The 26,102-nt window shown below is 38.0% G+C and overlaps 1 protein-coding gene across 1 annotated transcript in view; it reads left to right on the top strand.

The window, feature by feature from the left end:
* The window catches only part of FHIT (fragile histidine triad diadenosine triphosphatase), a 1,408,108-nt gene that overhangs the window by 534,020 nt on the left and 847,986 nt on the right, over nt 1-26,102 (top strand). The gene's annotated exons all lie outside the window — the stretch shown is intronic.

Below are 26,102 nucleotides of genomic sequence, written 5' to 3'. Positions count from 1 at the left end.
AGGCATTAAGCCAATGGTTAGCAGCAATTGGCAGTTGCATAGACCCATTACTTTATTAAGAGTTGTGAAATGGTGATTTTTCTAATTCTGCCATTTCTCCTGCTCTTATTAGCTGGGATTCCTCTATAAAAACCTTTCAATTCTTGTTTGGTTACCTTGAAATTCAGTCCATACAGGAGATATAGGGTAAATCTTTCCCTTTATTTACATATTTTTCTGAATTATGAGTTAGTGTTCTAACAACATTCAAAGGTGACCAATGACATTTTTTAAATACTATTATGGAACTCGTGAATTTTTATGCGTTAGATCTGTTTCACTCCATCACATTCATTGTCCTTTTTTGATATTGAAATCGATTCATCTTTGGCTACTGGGAGCCCCTTTCAAGGTGGCTCCAAGTCCCTTTGATATGACTCTAGTTGGCTTTCGATAGCTTCCTATGACAAACTTGCCTGGCTCATTGTGTCTATTTTCTGCCCCAGATTTGAAATCAGCCATTTCTTCAAGGGTCCCTGGTTCCTTTCAATGTAAAGAAGTGCTTATGAGATCAAAATAGAGGCATTAAGTACAACCTTATTCTTAATCCTCAACCTCTTCCTCATTTCCCCAGTTTATTTCACCCAGAGTACTTATAACAACATTATTATTCCAATTCTATCACATGTTGTATGTTTGACTTAACCCTTCTGTGCCTAAGTTCCCATCTATAAAATGGGGATGATGATTGAAATAATCTAGGCATAATGCTTGTCTCACTGGTTTTTCAACAGGAGTAGTGGTGGTGGTGGTACTAGTAGTAGTTATATAGCAATAGTGGTGGTAGTGATGGTAGCAGTTCATTTTTCAACAATTATGTACCTACTGTGTGTAAGCATTGGGCATATGCAGTAGTAGTAATAGTACTAATAGAAGTCATCACAGCAGCAGTAGTAATTTATTTTCTTAACAAATAATTACTGTGTGGAAGTACTGGAGAGGAATTAGAAATGCAGTGGTAATCAGGATGGGTATGATTGTTATATTCAAGGAGAAAGGTAAAAAGCAAGCACACTGACCAATATAAATTATTATCAATCCAACATTTTTTACTTAGGTATTTCTTTAGGTTATGGACTAAAATTCCAAGTAGTTTTATACCACAATCAAAATGATTGCTACATAATGGTGCTGTCAAAATGGCCATGTTGAAATGTTTTCTATCCAAGTGTCCAGTCGTATTGCCGAGTCCCTGCATTTTTGTCATAAGTACCTTTCCCTTGAAGAGAATTACTTTTAGTAAATGGGAGTGGAACAGGTGGTGGTCCTTTGCCATGGCTCAGAGGATTGAAACTGGTGCTTTGGGTCTTTCTGCTCTCTGGTGCTCTCTGATTCCCAGGGAGCAGCTGGATCCCAGGGAAATGCCCCTCCCTTGGGAATGGAAAAGTGCCTGTCCCGTGATGTGGCATCAGAGAAGGAGAAAGGAGCCATCAAAGGGGGTTTTCTATAGAACCTGGAGGCAGGAAGCCACTTGGCACTCTCTCTTTATAGTGAAATGAGGTCACAGGGTGTCCCTTTTGAATAAAAGACCAAGAGAAAACTTCCTCCTGTCCTACAGCTGAAGGTACCATCATGCTGTGAAGGAGTCGCTCTTTTGGCTCTTCAGGCTGTAGCCAAAGACAGCCACAGCAGGGCAGGAGAGGAGGGAGCCAGCAAAGAGTGGTGGTTTTGCTCGCCTGCTTCGAGTGGTGCTTGCTTTATCCATATGGAGAAAGCTTCTTAATTGGATAGAGAATAACACAGGTTTTTCAAGTCCTGCATCCCTGATCCTTCTGTACTTTTTTTCTGACTGATTTGGAATTGCACAGGCTTCAGCCAGCCTCCTCTTGGTAAATGTTTGACTCCACAAAAATTAATCCACCCCATGTTGTGAGAAATAGACTGTTTAGCTGCAAGAGGTACCTATGTCTGTTTTTACCCTCAAGGATCTTGCTGTCTAGAGGAGGGAGATACAATTCCTTCATTAAATAAATTTTAAGTGAGTCTGCACAGAGTTCTAAGACCAAAACACAATGTCAAAAATATTTGCTATCTGTCACTTTACAGTAAAGGTTACCAGCCCTGCTCAGGGACATCTACCCTGAGACTTTTTCCCTCTGGTACAGTGGTTGTGCATAAGGGCTTAGCATTAGGGGGCCCTGGGCTCAGATCCTGGCTCAGATACTTACTATGCTCTGAGTTCTAGTCTCTTTCTCTGACACAAGGAAATACTAAGAGTCAGATACCAAATGTCTGTGGAGTGTCTGTGAAGTGTCTGTGATATGCCAGGAACTTTCTTAGGCACTAGGGATCAAGTCAGATAATGTACACAAAAATAAATGAGATGGGCTCAAATCGTGATAAAACCATGAAGAAGCTCAATAGAACAGAGTAGTAATGGAGGGATGGTTAGTAGTGGAGGGATGGAGTACTGTGGTTAGGGGGTTTACATGTAAAAAAAAGTGTTAATGAAGGAGGAGATGGCCAGCTGTCAAATACTGCTAAGCGGTTGGGAAAGAGGCTAGACATTGGCCCCTGGCTTTGGCAAGATATGGTTTGTTAATGACTTTACTGGGGACAGGCTCTGAGTAGTCTTTGACCTTTATGTGTTCATAATAAAGGGAAAATATGTGGTGCTTCTAGCTTTTTAAAGAACCTAGAATGATCCTTTAAAGGAAACAAATCCTATAGTTAGGCTGAATTTTAAAAATCTGTGAGGACTTTTATATTTTTGACTTCAATGATTGCATTGTGGATAACAGGAAAAAAAAGAAATTAATAGCTGCCTAATACTGTTTTAGTTTGTATTATTAAGGTCTGCTTCAGTATCTCCACATTATTCTGCTCATTAAAAACATTTTTAAAATAAAAATATTTTGGCTATAGGAGTGCAAAAGTGACCGAGTCAAAACGAATTACAGTGACAGTTCAACACATTCAAAGCCAATGTTTATGAGAAGCATTAGGGCTAATGAGAATGGAATGCTTTCTGGGTTTCTGAAGTTCTTCTTTTGCATTTATTTCTCATCTTGTTGCTCATCTGCAGCTGTCAGAGGAATCTCTGGCCACACAGCACGGCGCCACTGGGAAGAAAAAGCTGGTGCCATTCCCCGGGACAGAAGGGGAAGAAAGGCCAACTCCTATGGATTCCCATTTCTCAAACAGAGTGATGCCTTTAACACTCTGTCATGGATGTGTTTATATGTGAGAGGGATTATGAACATTGAGCTGTTACTGTCCTTTGATGTGCCCCAGAAATATGACAGTAGAAGTGATTTGAGAATACATTGTGGGACATCCACTGCCTTACATGAGGGATTTCTTGCTTTGCCCTAGCCAGTTTATGTGGTGGCAAATTTCCTTTCTTCCTCTTCCTGTTAAGTTTGTTAACTTTGGACACTTTAAAATTTTAATTAGAGAGAAGTGTGACAGTAGATTGACAACCTGTTTCAACTGGGGACAGAAAATGAGTAGAGCCTGGAAAATTAAAAAGAGTATTAGGCATTTGTGTGGAACAACCCCATCTCCCCAGAAAACACTGAAATTAGCTTTGCCCATTCTACGCATGAGGAAAGTGAAACAGAGCAGTCAGGACTTGGCCAAGCCCATGGTGCCAATTGGATGCCGAGCCGGTGAGGCAAAACTGGCCCAGGCACTCAATCTGGTGGTTTCCACCTAGAGCACAGTGGTCTCTGTGTCCCCTGAGAAAGAAGGTTAAAATTGTTTAAAGCCTCGAAACCGATGAAATATAAGGAGATCATGTGCTGTAAGACCAGGCACTCCACCACTTTCCACTGAACTGAAAATTTTGGGGCCCCCAGGGGCCTGAAATTTTTCCCGGCAGCTGAGCTGGGTGTCTGCAGAGGCAAGCTGGGGCTCATGGTCACATGGTGCAGATGGACACCTGGCAGCCGTTGAGTGTGGGCTCATGCTTTCTCCGGCTGGCCCAAATCAAGCTGCCTAACTGTGTCCCTGGGAAGGCTGAAGGTTTGTCAGGGGTCAGCTGGCATTTCCAAGCAGCTCTCCAGAATGCGAGGCGTGTACATTTCCCATTCCCTGATGACAGCAGACACAGTCATTGCAGAGGACCTTAAAAGATTTTTCTGAGTTCGAATTGCTTTGTTTGGCAACTTTTGTTAATCCAAAGGACATCACATAATGATAGCTCTGATAAGGTCATATTGATCCTTGATTTTATAGATTTTAAGGTAATATTCCAAATGTGTAAATATTACTTGTTTGTATTTAAATAGAATTATTATTAATTGTATTTCTAATAGTAATAACTAATGTTCATCATATGTATACTGTGGGGCCAGACATTGTGCTGACAGCTTTACATGTATGAATTGAGTTAATCTTTGCAATAGTTCTGTCATATAGAAGCTTTTCTTATTTCTCTTATGGAGATAGAATGACTGGCCTCAGAGAGGTTAAGTAATTTGCCCAAGATTACACAGCTAGTAAATGGTGCAATCAGGATGTGTGTTCAGATGGTCTTGCTCTTATCTCGTGTTCGTAACTACCGCACTACACTGCCTTCTTGTGCAGGTTAAAAAACTGTCTGTGAGGATATTTTGAGCACATTTTTCTTCCTATGGGTTAAAGGCCCTTTTACTTATTTTTAAATTAGAGATTGATTTTTCTCTCAGGTTTATCTTAATTTACATTTGCATATTCCAGAGGAGTCAAATGTCAGCAGCATGGCTGTGTCCTCCATTTTCCTTTGTGCACAAAGCACCCACTTCTGAAGGAGTTCAATGTCAAATTTGAAGGTTCTGGGTTATTGGTAATTTGCTTAGTGCTCAAAGGCCAAAGAAGCTATGCTTCTTTGTCTTCTGAGGGGCCAGAAGGAACCTCTGTTAATGTTGTCTGGCAAGGTGGTTAGGGAAATAAATTGATTTTCAAGAGACAGAACTTTGGTTTTTAACTCTTTTCTAGATGACCAAGTTTTAGAAATAATAGTTATTTACATTAAGGTTTGTTCGTTAATTGAGAATAAGGTACAGATACTAAGATTGTGTCCTCATGGTTTTGGAATTAGGGAGAAATTATGGCTATTTGCTTATTGTGGAATATACTATAAGATATCCCAAGGAGTTCTTTCGAACAATCTGAGACATTTTTAGATGCATTTTATCTGGTTAGTTTTGTTGGTGAACTGTAACTGAATTCATGACCTAAATTTTGCTTAGTGCCTTTGCCACCACGTTATGGCCCCGAAGAAACCACGTATTTACCCCACATTTGGAGAAGGGGCTCCTTCCTTCAAAACCTCGTCTGTATTTTGGTTAATCAGCTCATCCATGGCTAAAAATTAAAAGACGTTGAACTTAGCTTTCTGGTAATGGGCCCACATCAACTTTAACCTTGGAGCTGAGACTGTTGTTACGCTTTATTCGCCTGAGAAGATGTGCAGGTGTAAAAAACAACATATGCTAAAAGTGGTTCATGTGGGAAATCAGGTCCTTCTGTCCATTATGGTAATTGAGAGATAAGAGCCAGAAATCAGAGAAATCATCCTCATACACCACTTCCTCTTTGACTTCTAACCTCTCTTGAAGGAACAAATAGCTTAAGAATCAGGAAATCTCTGAAGACATCCGTGTTGTCTTCATGATTTTCCTCCATTTTTGGAAGTTCTCTGATAGTGAAAGCAACCCTGCCTCCCCCAAATTTCCCCAGCCATAGACAACACATTCCAATGGAAATAGTGGCTTCAGCTTATTGTGCTAGAGGCACTGGCACAATGATTTCAATTTTAGGAGTTCTACCCATAGTGTCCCATTTCTTCATCTCTAAATCCTTCTGGAAGATGCTGGTAATCTTCCCAGTCTGTGTACCTGTGGACTGCAAACAATTATGAGCAACAGTTACTTCTTTTCCATGCTTCATCTCAGAAGAAACTAGGTTTTTGTGATATCCAAAGTGGTTTATTGTTTGCTATGCAAACGAGGAGAGTGTGGTTTTAAAATAGTATTAAGAATGTTTCTGAGGACAGGTATACTCTCTGTGTAAGTCATTATCTGGGAGGCCCTGAGTAACACACGCACATGGTGGCATATGGCTGTGGTGGGTGGACTAAGGCCCAGTGGAACTTCAGAGGCTATTTGATAGTTTTCCCTGAGTCTCTGAATTAGACAGAGCCCCAGGAGATGAAAGCAGGGTATTTTTCATGAGTATTCCCACCCTCAGCTAACTTCCTCACTTCTCTGAGGATTAATTTTTTTTTCCCCTCTATCTAGAGAACCCTCTTCTGGACGAGATTGATGACAAACTAATGAATGGACAGGTCTGCTAAGCACAGGCGTTTCTGTCATCTGCCTTCTCTGTTTCTGTTGGATCCTCTTGGTATAAATCCAAATAATAGTTTATGAAACAACATATAGGCCTGGGAAGGAAAGGTCCCTATCTTGGGCTCTCTGGAAAATGTTTTTCTTTGTTTGATTTTGGTGGTTTCAGTCATATCTTCTAATACAGTTTTGTACAAATGTAATCTGGCTTCCCTAGTCTAGTACAACCCAAATCAAAATGAGATTATACTTCTTCACAGCTGTAAATCCTTCCTCAAATTAAAGATCTGAAACCTAACCTGCTAGAGGTCTACAGAGGAGGAGCCTCCACAAATAGCATTAAGCATCTAATGACAACTTGACAGAGACTTTATCTTTTGTCCCCTGTGAAATAAAATCTTCAAAGTTACCCGCCTTTTCTTTGAAACTTAGCTCAGGCTGTCCTTGGCCATGTGTCTCAAAGCTGATACCAAGAGGGCAAAGATTGAGAGCTGTTTTTCATCCAGTCCTTTCTGGACTGCCTTTTTAAAAACTTTTATTTCAATTTTTTTAATGATCTGGGGAGAAGAGAGGGTGAAATCTGAGATGTGGCTACTTTCCAAAAATTTAAAGACAGAGTCACAGAATCCCTACAGGGACTCAAGCAGAAGAATGAATGGATTGAACTGCTCGATTAACCAATGAATAAATTTCTCCGTGTAAAGCAGCATGAAGTCAAGGTATGATGAAGAGCGGGTAAATCTTAGGTGCAAGGGTGGACCAGAAAGCTAGAGATTTAAATGAGGTAGGTTCCTGGCAAGGCTCAACTGACCAGGCTGAGTGAATAGGCAAGGGTCCTGGCAGAATCTGCAGGTAAGGTTGGCATGAGGGTCGCTAAGTAGGTGGATGTTAGTGCCAGCATTCCATAAAAGCAGGACACTGAGCCAAAACCTTAGGTCTAGAACACAGTTAGTTTCCAGAAAGTTTTGTTGTGATGGTTCAATGACTTTTTATCATTATTTCAGGAGTTTTCTAGGGCATCTAGACCTGTTCCCTTAGGGCAAGTTTCTGATTGCTTTGGGGAGAGGTGCAGTTCTCTCAGTTCTAAATAGCAGGACAAGCCTATTTCTTCTGTGGTCTTTCACTGAATTGCTAGGCATTTAAGTCTTTCTGTGGGCTGCATGGATTGATTATTCGGAATCATTTGTCTTCATTTCACCAGCATCTTCTTCTAGGGTCAGCTTCCTCAAACTGCTTTTCATCCACAAAACTGATGTTACCAAACTCTGTTCTATGGAGACAGTTACAGATACAAGAATATACTCCTTTGATCTCCTGAGATAAACTAAAAATGATGTCATACCTTCTGGCTAGAAAACTCTTGGGATATTTTATTGAGACACAGAGTCCCATGGGAGGGTCCTTTAGGAAAGATACTGTAACAAAAACTACCCTCTCATCACTTCCATCCCCAGGGCAGCCAGTATGACAAAGGAATAGGAGTGCATTTTTTAAAAAGTTATTTATTTATTTATTTAAAAAGGAAAGGAAGAAGAATGAGAGGGAAAGAACCATTGATGGGTGGGAGAAACATGGATCCGTTGCCTGTAGCACATGCCCTGACTGGGGACCGAACCCACAACCCAGGCATATGCCCTGACTGGGAAGTGAACCAGCAAACTTTTGCCTTAGGAATGGAGCCCAACTAACTGAGCCACACCACTCAGTATAGCAGTGCATTCTTAATACTATAATTCATTAAAAAAATATGTTTTGATAGCAGCTATCAAGTGTTGGGCAAGCTAGGCATTATCTTAGTATTTGGGAATACTGCAGTATATAAAATACATAGTCTGTTGCCCTCATGAAGGCCACATTGCTATCTTTAATTAGGTTCTGTATTTTAAAGATTTTAAGCAGCCTAAAGCCTCTTGGTACTTCTCATCAGAGGGATGCATATTCATAGACCCATTACAGCAATCAGTTGAAGCAACAGAAAGAACAAAGAAAAAATAGGAAAGTCATTTTTCTGGAATCTGACCAGTGAAGGCTGCTCAGTTTTAAGAGATAAGAAGTTATCAGAGAATGATAGATTTGGCAAATCATTATTTTTATTGTATTTTATTTGTCTGAGTGTATTTAAATTCTGCTTTACTATTAGACACTGCTTTTGTCACACTAAGATAGGTTCTGCTGTGATAATAAGGAACCTCAATGTCCCAGAAATTTATAGAGAAGTTTACTGGATTTCTACTTCTGGAATGACAGTGTGAGGAGCTTCACAGACCTACTCCCCAACAAAACAACCATTACTGGCAAAAATGATAAAAAGAAACCCAACTATTTAAAGTTTCTGGAGTGTTTCTAATGGCATAAAGCTAATGAGGAAATATTTAAGAAAATGTTCTAACTCTTAGTAAGAGCAGCAAGAGTCTGTGGTAGTTAACCACCTCCTGGCTCCATCCAAAATTTGAAAGGATTGAAATTATATAAAGTATATTCTCTGTCCACAATAGTATAGAATTGCAAGACAAGAGAGAAAGTTGGGAAATTCACAAATATGTGGAGATTAAACACATTCCTAAATAACCAATGGGCCAAAGAAGAAATCACAAACAAAATGGCAAAACAAAACAAAACAAGATAAAAACAAAACAACCTTTCTGGTAAATGAAAAGGAAGATTCAACATACCAAAACTTTTAGAATGCTACAAGAACAATGTTTTTACAACATACACAAAAATAAACTCAGGATGGATAAAAGACTTAAATATAAGTTGTGACATCATTAAAGCCCCAGAGGAGAACATAGGCAGGAAAATTTCACATATCCCACGCAGCAATACTTTCACTAATATGTCTCCTAGAGCAAGGGAAATAAAGGAAAGAATATGCAAGTGGGACTACATCAAATTAAAAGTCTTCTGCATGGCTAAAGAAAACATCAGCAAAATGAAAAGGGAACCAACTGTGTGGGAAAATATATTTGCAAATGATACATCGGACAAGGGTTTGTTCTCTAAAATATGTAAAGAACTTACATGACTCTACACCAGGAAGACAAACAATCCAATTAAATGAGCAAAGAACCTGAACAGACACTTCTCCAAGGAGGATGTACAGAGAGCCCATAAACATATGAAAGGATGCTCAGCATCACTAGCCATCAGTGATTAAACCCACAGCAAATTAAAACCACAATGAGATACCACTTCACACCAGTCAGAATGGCCATCATAAACAAACCAACAAACAACAAGTGCTGGCGAGGTTGTGGAGAAAAGGGAACACTAGTGCACTGTTGGTGGGAATGCAGACTGGTGCAGCCACTGTGGAACACTATGGAATTTCATCAGAAAACTAAAAATGGAACTGCCTTTTGACCCAGCAATTCCACTGCTGGGATTATACCCTAAGAATCATGAAACACTAATTCAAAAGAACTATGCACCCCAATGCTCATAGCAGCACAATTAACAATAGCCAAGTACTGGAAACAGCCTAAGTGCCCATCAGTAAATGAGCGGATCAAAAAATTGTAATACATTTGCACAATGGAATACTACACAGCAGAAAGAAAGAAGGAACTCCTACACTTTTCAACAGCGTGGATGGAACTGGAGAGTATTATGCTAAGAGAAATAATCTAGGTGGTGAAAGACAAATACTATATGATCTCACCTATAAGTGGAACCTAATCAGCAAAACAAACAAGCAAGCAAAAAATATAACCAGAGGCATGGAAATAAAGAACAAACCAACAGTAACTAGAGGGAAGCGAGGAGAAGGATAAGGGCGAAAGAAGGGGAAGGACCAAGTCAAGGAACATGTATAAAGGACCCATGGGCAAAGAAAAAGGGGTAGGGGAGGATTGAATGTGGGAGCTGAGGGGTTGGTAGGACAGAGGAGAATAATGGGGGGGAAATGGGCAACAACTGTAATTGAACAACAATAAAAAAAGGCCACACAAAAAAGAACAATGTTTAAAGGGAAAGATAAAACTCTAAACACCTATGTAATATATTGCTCTAAGTCAGTAACCTGTCCTTTAACCTTATGAAACTGCAAAAGGAAGAGTAAAGTGAACCCAAAGCAAAGGTACAGAAATATCAGAGTAGAAATTAATGAGATGAAAAAAAATAGAGAACATCAACATAGTCAAAAGTTGTTTCTTTGAAAAGTTCAACGAAAGTGACAAACTGTCAACTAGACTGACCAAGCAGAAAATAGGGAAGAGTTAAATTAACAAAATCAAGGTAAAAGAGGACATTACTACTGACCTTACAAAAAGAAACAAGGCTATAGGGTAAAACTATTAACACGTGTGACAATAAATTCGATGAAATGGACAAATTACTAGAAAGACAGAAGCTGCTAAAACTGACTGGAGAAGAAATTTAAAACCTAAATAGACCAATCACAATAAAGAGATTGAATTGGTAATTTATAAATGGCCTGCCAATAAAAGGCCAGGTGCAGGTAGCTCCACTGGTGAGCCTAACACACATTTAAAGAATTAATACCAATTCTTCATAAACTCTTCCAAAATTAAGAGAGAACACTCCCTGTGCATTCTTTGAGGCCAGTAGTATCCTGATACCAAAAAGAGACAAAGACATCAAAACAAAAGAAAACTACAGACAAATACCTCAAAATAACATAGACACAAAAATCCTCAACAAAATACTAGTAAATCAAGTTCAGCAACATATGAAATGACTTATATACAATATGGCCAAGTGAGAGTTATTGTAGGAATAAAAAGTTGATTAAACATATGAAAATCAATGAATGCAATATACCACATCAATAGAATAAAAGACAAAAACTTCATTATCATCTAAATAGATGCAGGAAAGAAATTTAAAATGTAACACCCTTCATAATAAAGACTCAACAAACTAGAATGTTAGGGAACTTCCTCATTATGATAAAGAGTATGTACTAAGAACCCACAGTTAATACCATACTTAATAATGAAAGACTGAGTGTTTCTCCTCTAAGGTCAGAAGGAGACAAAGATGTGAGCTCTCACTATTGTACTAGAAGTTATAGCCAGGGCAGTTTGGTGAAAGAAAAAAAGAAAGAAGGAGGGAAGGAAGGAAGGAAGGAAGGAAGGAAGGAAGGAAGGAAGGAAGGAAGGAAGGAAGGAAGGAAGGAAGGAAGGAAGGAAGGAAGGAAGGAAGGAAAAAAGGAAAAAAGGGAGGGTAGAAGGGAGGGAGGGAGGGAAGGAAGGAGGGGAAGGAAAAAAAAAAAAGAAAGGGCATCAAGATTTGGAATACAGAAGAAAACCTAACTCTGTTTGTAGATATCATGATCCTGTGTGTAGTAAATCCTGAGGTATCCACTAAAAACTATTGGAAATAACAAACAACTTTAGGAAGATTGCAGGATATAAGAGCAATATGCAAATGGAAGTTTTATTTCTACACTCTTGCAATGAACAATCAGAAAAAGAAATCAAGAAAACTTCCATTTACTATGCTATTAAAAAATAAAATACTTAGGAATAAATTTAATAAAATAAGTACCTAACATTGCTGAAAGAAATTAAATAAGACCTCAGTAAATAAAAGTTATTTTGCATTCATGAATTGGAAGACCTAATATTGTTAAGATGGCAATACTCCCTGAAATGACCTACAGAGTTAATGCAATCCCTATCAAAATCCCAGGTGACTTCTTTTCAGAATTGACAAGGTAATTCTAAAATAATATGGAAATTCAGGGGATCAAAAATAGCCAAAATAATCTGGAAAAAGAAGTACAAATTTGGAGGGTGTCCTGATATCAAAACTCACAAATCTAAAATAATCAAGATAGTGTGCTACTTGCATGAGGATAAACATATGGTTCAATAGACTGGAATTGAGATTCTAGAAATAAACCTTCACATTTCATATTTTTAAATTGTTTATTAGGGTGACATTGATTAATAAGGTCATACAGGCTTCAAATGTACATTACTATGATACATGATTTATATATTGCATTGTGTACCCACCATCCAAAGTTAAACCATCTTCCTTCACCATATATTTGTCCCCCTTTACCCTCTACCATCCCCGCACCCCTATCCTCTGGTAACCACCATGCAGTTGTCTGCCTTTGTCTTTGAGTTTCTGTTTTGCATACCACAGATGAGTGAAATCAAATGGTTTTTAGCTTTTTCTGACTGACATTTCGCTTAGCATAATATTCTCAAGGTTCATCTACATTGTTGCAAATGGCAGTATTTCATCTTTTTTTATGGCTGATTAGTGTTCCGTTTTATACTCTGAAGTCTGTCTAGAAATTATCCAGCCATGTACTATGAAAAATAGAGGCATTTATTGAAGAAGATACAAGATAAATTATACTTATTGCGATGATGCCTCAGTCCCCTTCAAAGTAGGTACCTTGGGACCTCACACAGTTCTCCCAAATACCATCAGCTGCCCCATCGTATTTTCCTGAATCCCATAGGTGGTCTGAAATCTCTTCCCTTTCAAAGGTGATTTTAGTTTTTGGAAAAGCTAGAAATCATAAGGCGATTTGATGTTTCACCAAAAAATTCTGCACAACACATGATGCATAAGTGGGCGTGTTGTCATGATGAAGCTGACACTCACCAATTACCCATAGTTGTGGCCTTCTGAATCATCCAAACAAGTTTCCTCAGAGGAATGTTCAAGCTTAACACAAAATTTGATGCAGATTCAATGCTTTACTTGCTCAGTTGTTTTGGCCAAACAGCACACATGCTCACTCAATGATGTCTACTGCCCCCATTGACTAGTACGGTGAAGTCATCATTGTTCACACATGCACATTCCAGTCCACTCTCCTTGGCTGCCAGGTTACATTAATGTCATGCAAACTGTTCTCATTATATTAACAATGGATGGTTTTTTTCCAGACAGACCTCACAGATGTACCATATCTGCTTTATTCAGCCTTCTATCAAAAGACACTTTTGTCTTCTTCATGTCTTGGCCACCATGAATAATGCTGTAATGAACATAGGGTTGAAAAGAAATGTGAAATTAAACATGTTTGTTTTCATTGATTTTCAACAGGGCTTCTAAAACAATTTAATAGAGGAAGAATAATGTCAATAAATGGCATGGGAGAACTGGGTAACCACATGAAAAAGAATTCAGTTGGAGGCCTACCTCACACCATATTCAAAAATTACCTCAAAAATTGATCACAGACCAAAATGTAAGAGCTAAAACTATACAACTTTTGTTTTTTCAATTTAATCTTTATTTTTATTTTCCATTACCATTTAGTCCCCTTGTACCTCCTTCCCCCCAGCAATCACCACACTGTTGTCCATGTTCATGAGTCCTTTTTCCTTTTTTGCTCAATCCCTCCACCCCCTCACCTCCCCCCACCACTAACTGTCACATAAGTGTAAATCTTCTTGAGCCTCAATTAGGCATTTTTAAGATATAGTAAAAACACCGGCAACAAAAAGAAAAATAAATGAATTGGATATCATCAAAATTAAAACCTTTATGCTTCAAAGATTCCATCAAGAAAGTAAATAGACTATCCACAGAATGGAAAAAATATTTATAAATTGTATGTGTGATGAGGGAGTTGTGTGTATATACATATTTAAAAACATATACAACTTAATAATTTAGAGGCAACCCAGTTAAAAATGGGCAAAGGACTTGAATAGATGTTTATCCAAAAAAGGATAATACAAATAGTCAATAAGCCCATGGAAAGATGCTCAAAATCCTTAGCCATCAGGAAAAAACTAGTCAAAACAGTAATGAGATATTAGATCACAATCACTTGGGATGGCTATAATGAAAAGGAGGATGTAGAGAAATTGGAATTCTTATACAGTGCTGATGGGACATTTTGGAAACAATAACTCAAGAGGGAGAGGTTAAACATAGTGTTATACGTATAAGTTCAACTATTGCATTCCTAAATATATACTCAAAAGATCTAAAAACATGATTCCACACAAAAACTCATACATGAATATTCATAGCAGTATACTTCCCCCAAAATGTAAGCACCTCAAATGTCCATCAGTTTATGAATGGATAAATAAATATGGTATATTTTTTCAATGGAATATTATTTGTCAATAAAAAGAAATAAAGTATAATACATGCTACAATGTGGATGAACCTTGAAAACATTATGCAAAGTGAAAATAGCTAGTCAAAAAATACCACATATTTGACAATGGAGAACCCTAGTAACACTTCGCACAGGCATGCTTAAAACTATTAGCATTGCTCAGTAATTGTTTTACTATTCTGTCTTCCCTCTTCTTATTCTGTTTGCTAGTTTGTTCTTTTTCTCCTTGATAAATTCCTCTCCCATCTTTCTGAAAATTTTTGCTTTCTGAATCATTATCAAATCTATTTTTTCTCTCCATTACTATTACCCTGTTCTTGTTCAGGTTTCTATGTTTTGCTGAGATTCTGCACCAACTTTCATACTTGACTTCCCAGAATTCTGTCCAGTTCCATTCAAATCTATAGTAGCTGTAGGGATTCTTCTAAACATTATATCCAACTTTGTCAGTCCTCTACCCAACCTCTCCAGATATATTATATTATCTCCAAATATATATCACTGTCAAGATGAAGCCCAAGCTTGTCAACATGGCTTACTTACAAAACCACCTTTCCTGCCCATCTCTGACCACTCCTTGCTTCTTGCTTTAAGTTCTGGCAGCACTGAACTTTGTGAAGTTCACACCAGTTGTTGCCTTCATCCGCTATCTATACCACTTCCTCTCCTTAGAATGATCTCATCAAATTCAGCCCCTTCACTTCACTAGGTCATAGCCTGAACAGCTCTTCTGACCATGCTGTGGCTGAGTCGGTTTCCCTCTGCATTATTCTAATGTTATATTAATCATGTTGTGTGTAATAAAATCTTGATGTGTTATAGGATTTTTTTTTTTTAAGTAAAGACTTGTGTATCACTCATCATTGTACAGCACACTGCCTGGTGTATAGGAGATATTGAAGGAAGAGGTGAGGAAGAAGCAGAGAGGGAAAGACTGGCCCTGAGAGAAGCCTTTACTTGGCTTCAGGCAAGTTAAAGACCAAATCAAATAGGATAGATAGTTATCTAGCCAATGTTTTCCTGAAGACACTCCCAATGCGAAGACTGCCTTTTTCTCTCTAGGATCTTACCCTTGTGATAATTCATTTCTAATTACTATTCAATTTGTATTTCACCCATATTATATCCTCATGCTTGTTCCATCTCTTCTGGGTTAATTGACTCTGTGGATCACCAAATTGCTTCCACAGAGTAGTCCTTCAAAAGTCATGGAGGTTCTGGACTAACCATTGTTATCTGCAGTTGAGTGATTGCAGCCCAGCACAGATAAAAAATGGCACACATTTTGCAGCTGAAACAGAGTAGGGTCTAAATCCCAGTTTTATCATTTATTAGCTTTGGGACTGTAGCTAGATTGCTTGATTTCTTTAAACCCTGGTTACATCCATAATATGGAAATATAGATTTACATAAGTATTACATAGAATTAAATGAGATGACATGTAAAACTTAGAGTATACTTTACAGCACAAATGATCTTAAGCCAGGAGGGCTTGTGCTTGGCACTGGGACTACAAGGATGTACATTGATTATAGGAAGCAAAACTTTAATATCAAGTATATCAAATAGATCCAGCCACACAATGACATAAGAAAGCGGATTATTATTTCTTGCTCATGCAATGGTTTAGCAAATACTTGTGTGTCTGCTATGTGCTCCAGGTGCTGGGGTAGGTACTGCAGATATGGCCTTGAACAAGACAAGTTAAGTCTCACAGTGCTCCTCATATGGGCTTTATGGGGAAAAAGTCTGTGTTTGTTTGCGGTCACTCACTGGTTAATACATACAACTGTCAACAGCAACATCTCCAAATCATGGGTGGAGGCACTCTCCAAATTACCGGAATGTTGGATCCCTGCTGGTTGGGCAGATGTGCCTTGTGGGACAGTTAGGTGGATAGGGTACATGCAAGGAGAGAGGTTTTGTCTTTAGCTGCACAGAGCTCAGAAATGTGGCGGAGGCTGAAACAACTGATGCAGGATAAGATCTTGAAATAATGCACCTGTATAGTGCCTGCAGCACACAGACTCTTCATTGGCTTCTCACTTAAAAGCCAGCATGCCTTCCCTAGGACCATCTCCAAACCCCCCACGCTACAAAGCCAGAAAAACAAATGAGAAGCAATGAAAATCCCTGAGAGCATCAGGGGCCTTAAATCCTTACAAAGTATGAATTCAGTGCATGAATGCAATCAGCCCAGGCTGAGGTGTTGACATTGAATTTATTTGCATGACTTAATAGCTTATTTCACAGCCCACTCAAAAGCTCCTTTTTCTGTTGAGTTGTGATTATTTTGCAATATTCCCTGTGGGTGAAATTCATATAAACACTGGATTTACTATATATGCCCCACTGCCTTTCTCTCACTTAACAGTGTGTTAGCCTTGCCTACCACATGACAAAAACAGTTTCCTAAGCAACTGAGTACCCAATTGTGTAAAAACCCTCTCTAACTTAAAAAAATTCCACCTGATTAAATGTGGTTCACTTGAAGGGAAAGGAAAACTGGAGCCATGATATGGAGTGAAATGCAGACATGATTCTGTCCCTTATAGATGCAAATGGCTCTTGCATCCAATTTAGGACCATAAGGAAGGGCCAGTGGGGGCTTGTTATCTGTAGAAGGTACTTTGAAGTGGCACCATGAGACTTGGAGGCTTGCCTGGTTTTTGAACCTCAGCTCCATTGCCAAACAGTCATTTTGAGCAAGTAACTTAACCTCCCTGAGCCTCAACTTTCCTGTTTCCAAAATGGGCTAACAATGTAGGAGCTATCCCTGCATTGTGTATTGCCCCGAGGGCCAAACTCCTTATTAAAAATAGAAGGGTTATTCTCTATATATAATGGATACTCTACTGGGAGACTGACTGTTCCATGAAGGGTTGGTTCCCTCTAGAATTTAACTATTAGACCATATAGCTGATTTTAATAAACTAATTCTTTTTCATCTTGACTTAGCCAATTACCTGCTAATCCTTAAGCATTTCTAGAGTCCTTGCTATGTGCCTGCCCATCGTTGTACAATGCTCTGGAAAGACAAAAGAAGTTTCACATTATAGACTGCCAACCCTGGAAATGTATTTTCTAGAATACTTTTTTAATGTAGGGCTCAGCATATTCACTAGTGGATGTTTTAAAGAACTGTACAAATTTCAGCATAATATGTATAAAATGATCCATGTATATTTTAAAACCTTGGTGGACATGTACCTATATGTAAATAAGTGTACAAAAGATCAACTGGAAGTCATGCCAAATTATTAATAACATTTACCATGGTATATGAAAGAAAATTGGTATAAAAGAAACACTTGCAACTTAAATGTTTTAGTCAGTAGGCTTCTGAATAGTTTAAGATTTTTGCAAAAAGAATATATTTTAAAAATTAACAGACTTTTGGGGAGCAGTTTTAAATTAACAGAAAAATTTAGCAAGAAATGCAGAGATCTTATATATCCCAGTTTCCCTATTATTAATACCTCACATTAGTGTGATGGGTACATTTATTACAAATGATGAGCCAATCTGATACCTTGTTATGTACCAAAGTAGTTTACATTAGGGTTCACTCTAGGTGTTGTACATTCTATGGGTTTTGATATATATTTAATCACATATATCTAACACTACAGTATCACACAGAATAGTTTAACTGCTTAAAAAATTTCCTATGCTCCACCTATTGCTTCTTTCCTTCCTCCCTCCAAATCCCTGGAAACCACTGATCCTTCTACTGTCTTCATAGTTTTGCCTTTTCCAATATGTCATATTGTTGGAATCACACAAAGTGTAGCCTTTTCAGATTGTCTTCTTTCACTTAGCAATATACACTTAAAGTTCCTCCACATGTTTTTATGGCATTATAGCTCATTCCTTTTTCATGTTGAATAATATTCTGTTGTCTGAAAGTACCACAGTTTGTTTATACATTCATCTATTGAAGGTCGTCTTAGTTGCTTCTAAGTTTTCGCAGTTATGAATAAAGCTGCTTTAAATGTTTGTACCACATTGTTTTGGGATCTGTAGCTTTGCTTTAAGTTTTGAAGTTTGGTAGAGTCAGTCCTCTAACTTTATTCATCTTCAATATTGTGTTGGATATTTGGGATCTTTTACCTTTCCAAATAAACCTTAAAATTACTTTGTTGATATCAACAGATAGCTTACTGGAATTTTTATTGGGATTACATACAATATATAGTGAAGTTGGGGAGAACCAGCATCTTGACAACACTGAGACTTCTGATCCTTTTACATGGACTATCTCTCCAGTTTTAGAGATCTTCCTTAATTTTTTCCATCAGAGTTTTGTAATTTTTTTTTCTCATAATAGATCTTGGAATTTTTTTTAAATTTATACCTAAATATTGTGTTTTGGGGGTGTTAACATAAACGTAAACATAAATATTGTGGTTTTTATTTCAAATTCATTGTTCATGGCTGGAATATTACAAAGCAATCAACTTTTGTATATTAACCTAATATCCTGAAACACTGCTACAAATGCTTATTAGTTCCAGGAAAATATTACTTGTAAATTTTTTTAAAAAGGGGATAGAGGAGAAAACTGATCTAACATACCTATATACATCATAATCATTAAAATGTAATGAAACATTTTGACCCCAGGTATAGCTTTTATGAATTTCCTATAATGGCTTAAATTACTTTTGTTTATATTTACAAATGTGAGGATTCATATAATAAATTATACAAACCGAAAACCAACATGTCTCGGTTGAGTTTATAGGAGGTATGGTGTATAGGTCCTTTTGACATCTAAACAGGTGACAGTATTAGTATATAAAATACTTAAGGCAATTAACAGGCAAATAAAGCATTTGAGAAAGAAAACTCAGGGGTGTCCAACCTGTGGCCTGCAGGCTGCATGTGGCCCAGGGTGGCTCTATGAATGTGGCCCAACACAAAACTAAATTTATTTTAAACTTTTTTTTTTTGCTCATTAGTTTTTGTTAGTGTTTGTATATTTAATGTGTGGCCCAAGACAATTCTTCTTCTTCCAGTGTGGTCCAGAGACACCAAAACTTTGGACACCCCTGCTAGACAATGATAGTTCCAACAGTTATGATTCAGTGACAACAGCTATATAGTGGTAATGCTGTTAGGAACTCAGAGGCACTTCATTGTTTTAGTACAGAAAGCAGAGCCACATGGAATTAACCACTGCACTCTCCCTGACTCTTGCAGTGTACGACAGTGAGAAAGATCTCATTTGTGCACCATGTCTAACTTCTGAAGGACAGCTCTCACCTCTTTTGCCTTCTACACCTTCTCACTCTTCTCTAGTTGCCAGACTCCACTCAGAACCTTCAGGGAAGAGGATTCTGTGAAGTGTAGCTACTGTAATCTGCTTTGCAATGCAGATTGCTAAGAAAGGATTGGTGACTCAGGACTGACAATAGATCATCCAGCACATGCATGTTACTTATTTTCATAACTGGGATGTCCTTTCCCCAAAACTTTGACTTCTCCAAAGTCTGCTCTATTTCTAAATACATGTGCAAACTGAATTCACCTGTAAGATAAAGTAGAAGTCACTTCTCCTTTTATAGTTTTAAAGCATTCTTTTATACTTCTTATAATATATAATCATATTTTACTTTGTATGAGAGTTGTGTAAAATGTCTTTTTCCTCTGTTGGGTTAGAAGCTTCTTGAAGGTAAAGATTATTTCTGAATATATTTGGAAGTGCCTGGCAGAATGTCATGCACATAGTAGGTACTAATCCAATATTTGCTTAATTAATTAATGGATAATACTACTTAATATACTGTTATGACCCACGTAAGCCACTGTGTAGATGAATTGGAACATCCCTTTGCTCTGACTAATGACTGTAACTATAATGAATATTCCATTTAAATTTCTGATTTATTAGCCCTTTCTTCTGTAGTAGCCTAGTGGTGTGCATTGGTCATTAATTTTCTGTATAGAGTCATGAAACATTAGTGCAGACTTGATACATTCAGCTTGTAGAATCACGTTTCCTACCCAATCATACCCGGTGTGTCTGAGAGCAGCTGAATGGCTCCTCTAATGATTCTAGAACACTGCAGTGAATGACAAATTACTGGTGCCTAATATTATGTGATTGGTAAATGACTGTTGTGTACCTTATTTCCATCCCTCCAGGAAGACTAGATTATTCTCAAAGAGCAGATTGCCATATAAAAATGCCAATATTTATTCTCTGTTGATCCAAGGTAACAATTCAGCAACAGTCATTTAATATAAGACATGTAATTTTTTTACAAATCAATAACTTGATAGGAAGAATGACTCAGTAAGGTACCCTGTTATGATGGAGTTGACCTTCTGGCCCAATAGCATAGGTTTAACAAAGAATTTCTTTAATGTCAATCCTCATTATAGTCTGAGTAGAATAGGTATTCTGTTTTATTTTGGCTCCCAAATTGATTTAGGTTATTCTTAAGTCTCAGATCAACAATTCTGTTCACAAAGTGATATTAACATAAAAAATTCAGATAAAACCTAGAAACATCTACTGAATTTCTCACGTGGTGATACCATTTAATTTGCCCACCTCTTTTCCTTTGTGGTGTTACAAACCCACAGTTTAGCACATTGGTTTTTGCTTTCCCCTAGGTCTTAACATCCATCCCTAGGCCTGTTTCCAGTTATGGCTGCTTATTAGTGCTGCTTCTTTGCTTGCTTGACTCATATTTCTCTCCCTCTTTTCCCAGTCTGCATCACTTCTGCCTGATGCTGTTTTCTGCTCTGCTAGTTTTCTGCCAGCCTTTTTGTGACACTGTTCCAGGACTTCATTGATCCTGTTTGTGGACCTACACACACTCTCTCCATCTCTGCTTTCTGCTTCATTGCCCCCTTCTTCCAGGTAGCCTGCTCTTACCTCTGCTGTGTAGCACCCAGGAGCCTGCAGCTCCTCTGTCCCTCTGCCCCGCTGTGCTGTGCTGTATTGGGGAAGGGGATAAGCTAAAAGCCCCTCAGCTCTGAGGGCTGCCATGGTGGCTCTTTACACTTAGGAGCTTGCAGGCAAGTTTTCTAAAGCTTGGACAGGGAGAATGAAAGAGAAAGGTGGGAATGATGAAAGAGACCAACAGAAAGAAAGAAGTAGACGTTCAAGAGGGTGGAATGGGCAGAAAAGGAGGGGAAGATGAAGGGCAAAGAGGATGGAGAGTATAGTGAGAAGGCAAGGGCTGGACAGTGGAACAAGGGAAGGCATTTAGAGCCAAGAAAGCTATTCCAGGCTCCATGAAAAATTTTTTTCACTCAGGAGCCAGGGTTTCCACATGCATTTGCTAAACCTGAGCTTCACCTGCTTTGTACCATTGTGCTTTTGATTTCATTCTCTTGACTCTTTGTTACCTACTTGCTCCCTAGCCTATCTCCCATGGCAGGGTGACCCCCACCCTTCCTGCTCATTACCAGACCATCTCTTCCATCCTTGGCAGGGTGGGCTTTCTTTGCTTACCTCTCACTCTGCCCTCACAGACAGTCTAAAGATTACATTTGTCTTATGAAGTGTAAGACTCTCAGCTACTACAGATTTTGACCAGAACTCGATCTGAAGACTCTTCTAATCTAGGGATGACCTTTATACTTTAGAAGAGGGGGGCAGGGGATGCAAAAGTCAGACAGTAGAGTGATAAGAAAGAAGCTTCTAGAGAGTTTCATACTTGAAATCTCCTAATATTCAGAACCATATTCCTGGAGGCAAGATCCCCATCCTATTTTTATGTAAGTAATGATATTTTGATATTCTTGACTCTTAGTACTCAAAATAGCAGTGAGGGTAATAGAGCCTATGTCATAAGTTAGGGATTCCAAATAGTTTTTTATCATTCATGCCAAGTATGATTTGCTGCCAGCAGTTACCTGAGGTGGTATTGAAAGGCATTTGAAGATGCTGTGTATAAACACAGTGGAAAGAGTTCTATGGTTGATTAATAATGTCTGCTGTAACAGGAGGATATGGGAGCAGGTGGTCTGTGTGCCATGTGTTTGTTCATCTAGTTTTAAAGTTTCTGCAAGAGCATGTGTTATTCTCCAGAGAGATATGTTATAATGAGCCAGAGGGAGGATGGTGTCCCTACTTTCAAAAATTCTGGGAATGTAATGATCCTTCACTACCACCTAAGTCATTTTCTTCAGCTTTGGCACAAGTAACTTGACTGAGAGAATGGAGTAAATGTTGATAAGCCACAGATATACTTTTGCCCCATATTAAAAATTATCCAATAATCAAATATTTGTCCTCTACTATAAATGCAGGGCATACAATTTCTAATAACAGTACAAGAGGATATTTGTATTTTGTTTTACTTGGGTTCCTTTGTGTCAGCAAGGTCAATTATTCTTTGGTGGAGCAATTCAGTTTGTGCTGATTAGAGACAGTGAGAAGATTCCTTTGGCTTCTATAGCAGATGTATTTTTGCTGTGATGATGCATGCATTTTCATAGAGTCTCACAGTGGTAAGGTCATTTAAATGGCTCTCAATCCACATGATTTGGACAATGAACATCAGAGAATATGTGACTTATTTGGGATTTCACATTTAGTTTATAAGTCACCTTTCTTATTTATTTAATCATTGAAATTTTATTTTATTATTTTTACTTTAATATTTATTTCTTTTTAAAAAAATTTTTCAAATGCATTTGTCTCCATTTACCTGCCACCACTTACGTCTGCCCCACCCACCCGCTCTTCCCCCCCTCAATCCTTCCCCACCTTGGCTTCATCCATGTGTCCGTCATTCCTGTTCCTTGATCTGACCCTTCCCCTTCCCCTCCCCACTATCCCGCCTTCCTCCCTCCCTCCTGTCCTGTCCGTTTCTTCTTTCTTGCAATGTTACTGGTCATATTTTTCTTGCCTGCTTGCTTTGCTGATTAGGTTCCACTTATAGGTGAGATCATATGGTATTTGTCTTTCACCACCTGGCTTACTTCACTTAGCATAATGTTCTTCAGTTCCATCCATGCTGTCACGAAGGGTAGTAACTCTTTCTTTCTGCTGCATAGTATTACATCATGTAAATGTACCATAGTTTTATATTCCATGCATTTACTGATGGGCACTTAGGTTGCTTCCAGCACTTGGCTATTGCAAATTGTGCTGCTCTGAACACTGGGGTGTATAGGTTCTTTTGAATTGGTGTTTTGGGATTCTTAGGGTATAATCCCAGCAGTGGAATTGCTGGGTCAAAAGGCAGTTCCATATTTAGCTTTTTGAGAGAATTCCAAACTGTTTTCCACAGTGGCTGCACCAGTCTGCATTCCCACCAACAGTGTACTAGGGCTCTCTTTTCTCCCCAACCTCGCCAGCACCCATTGTTTGTTGATTTATTTATGATGGCCATTCTGACAGGTGTGAAGTGTTGTCTCATTGTGGGTTTTTTTTGAAATTATTTTTTAATTTTTATTTTTAAACCATGTTTATTTTATTACAGTTGTCTCAATTTTCCCCCTTTGCCCTTCTCCACCCATCACACCCCACCCCCCTCTCCCACAGTCAACTCCCACTCTGTTGTCCATGTCCATGGGTCATTCATACATGTTCTTTGTCTAGTCCCTTCTCCTTCTTCCCACCATTGTCCTCTTTCTGTATCCCCCCAGTCACCTTCAGTCTGTTCCATGTTTCCATGTGGTTTATTTTGTTCGTTAGTTTATTTTGTTGAATAGATTCCACACATAGTTGAGATCATATGGTATTTCACTTTCACGGACTGGCTTATTTCACTTAGCTTAATATTCTCTGCTTCCATCTGTGATATCCCAATGGGTAGGAGTTCCTTCTTCTTTCTTTTTCTTTTAAAATGCAGATTTATTTTATTTATTTATTTTTTAAATGTCAAGATACATTATAAAATATTAAAAAACTTAAATACATTATAAAGTCTCAGCAATTAAAGCAACATGACACCAGCACAGAAATAATCAAGTAGATCAATGAAATAAAATAAGCATTCTAGAAACAAATATATATAGCTGTATAACAATGTAATACATGATTAAACTGATATTTCAAATCAATGGGGAAAATAAAGCTTATTCAACAAAGAAGTTGCATGGACCACTATTACTTGAAATACAACAAATATAGAGCCCTATTTCACACATTATATAAAAAGTATTCAGGTGAGTTACAAATCAATTGTAAAATCTAAGGAGTTTTAGGAGAAAATACAAAATAATATTTTTCTTACCCTGAAGTAACATATTCAACCCAGAAGCTATAAAGTAAAATATTGACAATATGACTTTATTAAACATTTAAGACAATATAGTAATAGACATATAAAAAAAGTTAATGGGCAAGCAATAGAATAGGAAAATATTTGCAACACATCTGAAAAAGGGTTAATAGTTACCTTGTGTTCTTTTTGGAGGGGGGGCAAAAATTCCTCAAACATTTAATTAAAAAAATGGATAAAGAATACCAAAAAGTCATTTAAGCTCTTTAAAAATAATTCAAATAGGCATGAAATATACAAAAACAGGTTCAGTTTCAGCAAATAATAAAGTAACAATTAAAATATCACATCATTGTCACAATCAGATTAGTAAGTATTGAAAATATTGGTAATATCAATTATTGGTGACTGTGAAAGGAACTGGGTATTCATAGACTCTTTTTCTTCTTCATCTTGATGCAGTCCCTTTAGCATATTTTGCAACGCTGGTTTGGTGGAGATGTATTCTTTTAGCTCTCTTTCATCAGAGAAACCCTTATTTTGCCCTCCATTTCAATTGAGAGCCTTGCTGGGTAGACCAGCCTTGGTTACAGGCCTTTGCTTTTCATTCCTTGGAATATTTCTTGCCATTCCCTTCTGGCTAGTAGTGTTTCTGTTGAGAAGTCAGCTGCTAGTTATACTGGGGCTCCCTTATATGTTATATTACTACCTCTTTTTCCCTTGCTTCCTTTAGGATTCTCTGTTTGTCTTTGACACTTTCCATCTTAATGATGATGTGTCTTGGAGTGGGCCTCATTGGGTTTCTCTTGTATGAGACCCTCTGTGCTCCCAGGACTTATGTAATTTTTTTCTCTCCTCCAATTAGGTAAGTTTTCCATCATCACTTTTTCAAACAGGCTCTCTATCCCTTCCTCCTCTTCTCCTTCTGGTATCCCTATTATACGGATATTATTACACTTCAGGTTGTCCTGCATTTCCCTAAATGCCTCTTCATTCTTTTTGAGTCTTTTTTCATTTTCTTGCTCTTTCTGGGAGTTTTTTTTTCCTATCTTAGCCTCCAGCTTGCTGGTTCAATCCTCAGCTTCATCTAGTCTGCTTTTGATTCCTTCTATTGTGTTCTTCAATTCAGAAATTGTCTTCTTCATTTCCTCTTGCCTCTTATTGATAGTTTCTATGTCATTTTTCATGCTGATATAGTTTGCAGTAAGTTCCTCATTGTTTCCCTGTAGTTTCTTGTAATTCTCTCTGAGCTCACCGAGCTCATTGAGCTTTGTCAGAACTGTTGTTTGGAACTCAGTATCTAATACTTCACTTGCTTCTATATCATTTAGTTCTCTTTGTGGGGATTCCTCCTTTTCCTTCGATTGGGGGGTATTTCTTTGTCTTCCCATTATTTGTGATACTCTTCTTTTTTCCTTCTGCATCTTAAATTGATCTAAGTTGATTTCCTGACTTTGTGGTGTGAACTTTTATAGTAGGAGACCACTTTTTTTTTTTTCTTTCTTTCTGGATCTACTTCTGATGAT

The sequence above is a fragment of the Pteronotus mesoamericanus genome, unplaced genomic scaffold, assembly GCF_021234165.1.
Source record: "Pteronotus mesoamericanus isolate MK-2021 breed Mesoamerican mustached bat unplaced genomic scaffold, CSHL_Meso_final scaffold_54, whole genome shotgun sequence".
In the NCBI taxonomy this organism is placed as follows: domain Eukaryota; kingdom Metazoa; phylum Chordata; class Mammalia; order Chiroptera; family Mormoopidae; genus Pteronotus; species Pteronotus mesoamericanus.
The sequence above is the reverse complement of the archived record's forward strand: the minus strand, read 5'-3'. Positions and strand labels throughout refer to the sequence as shown.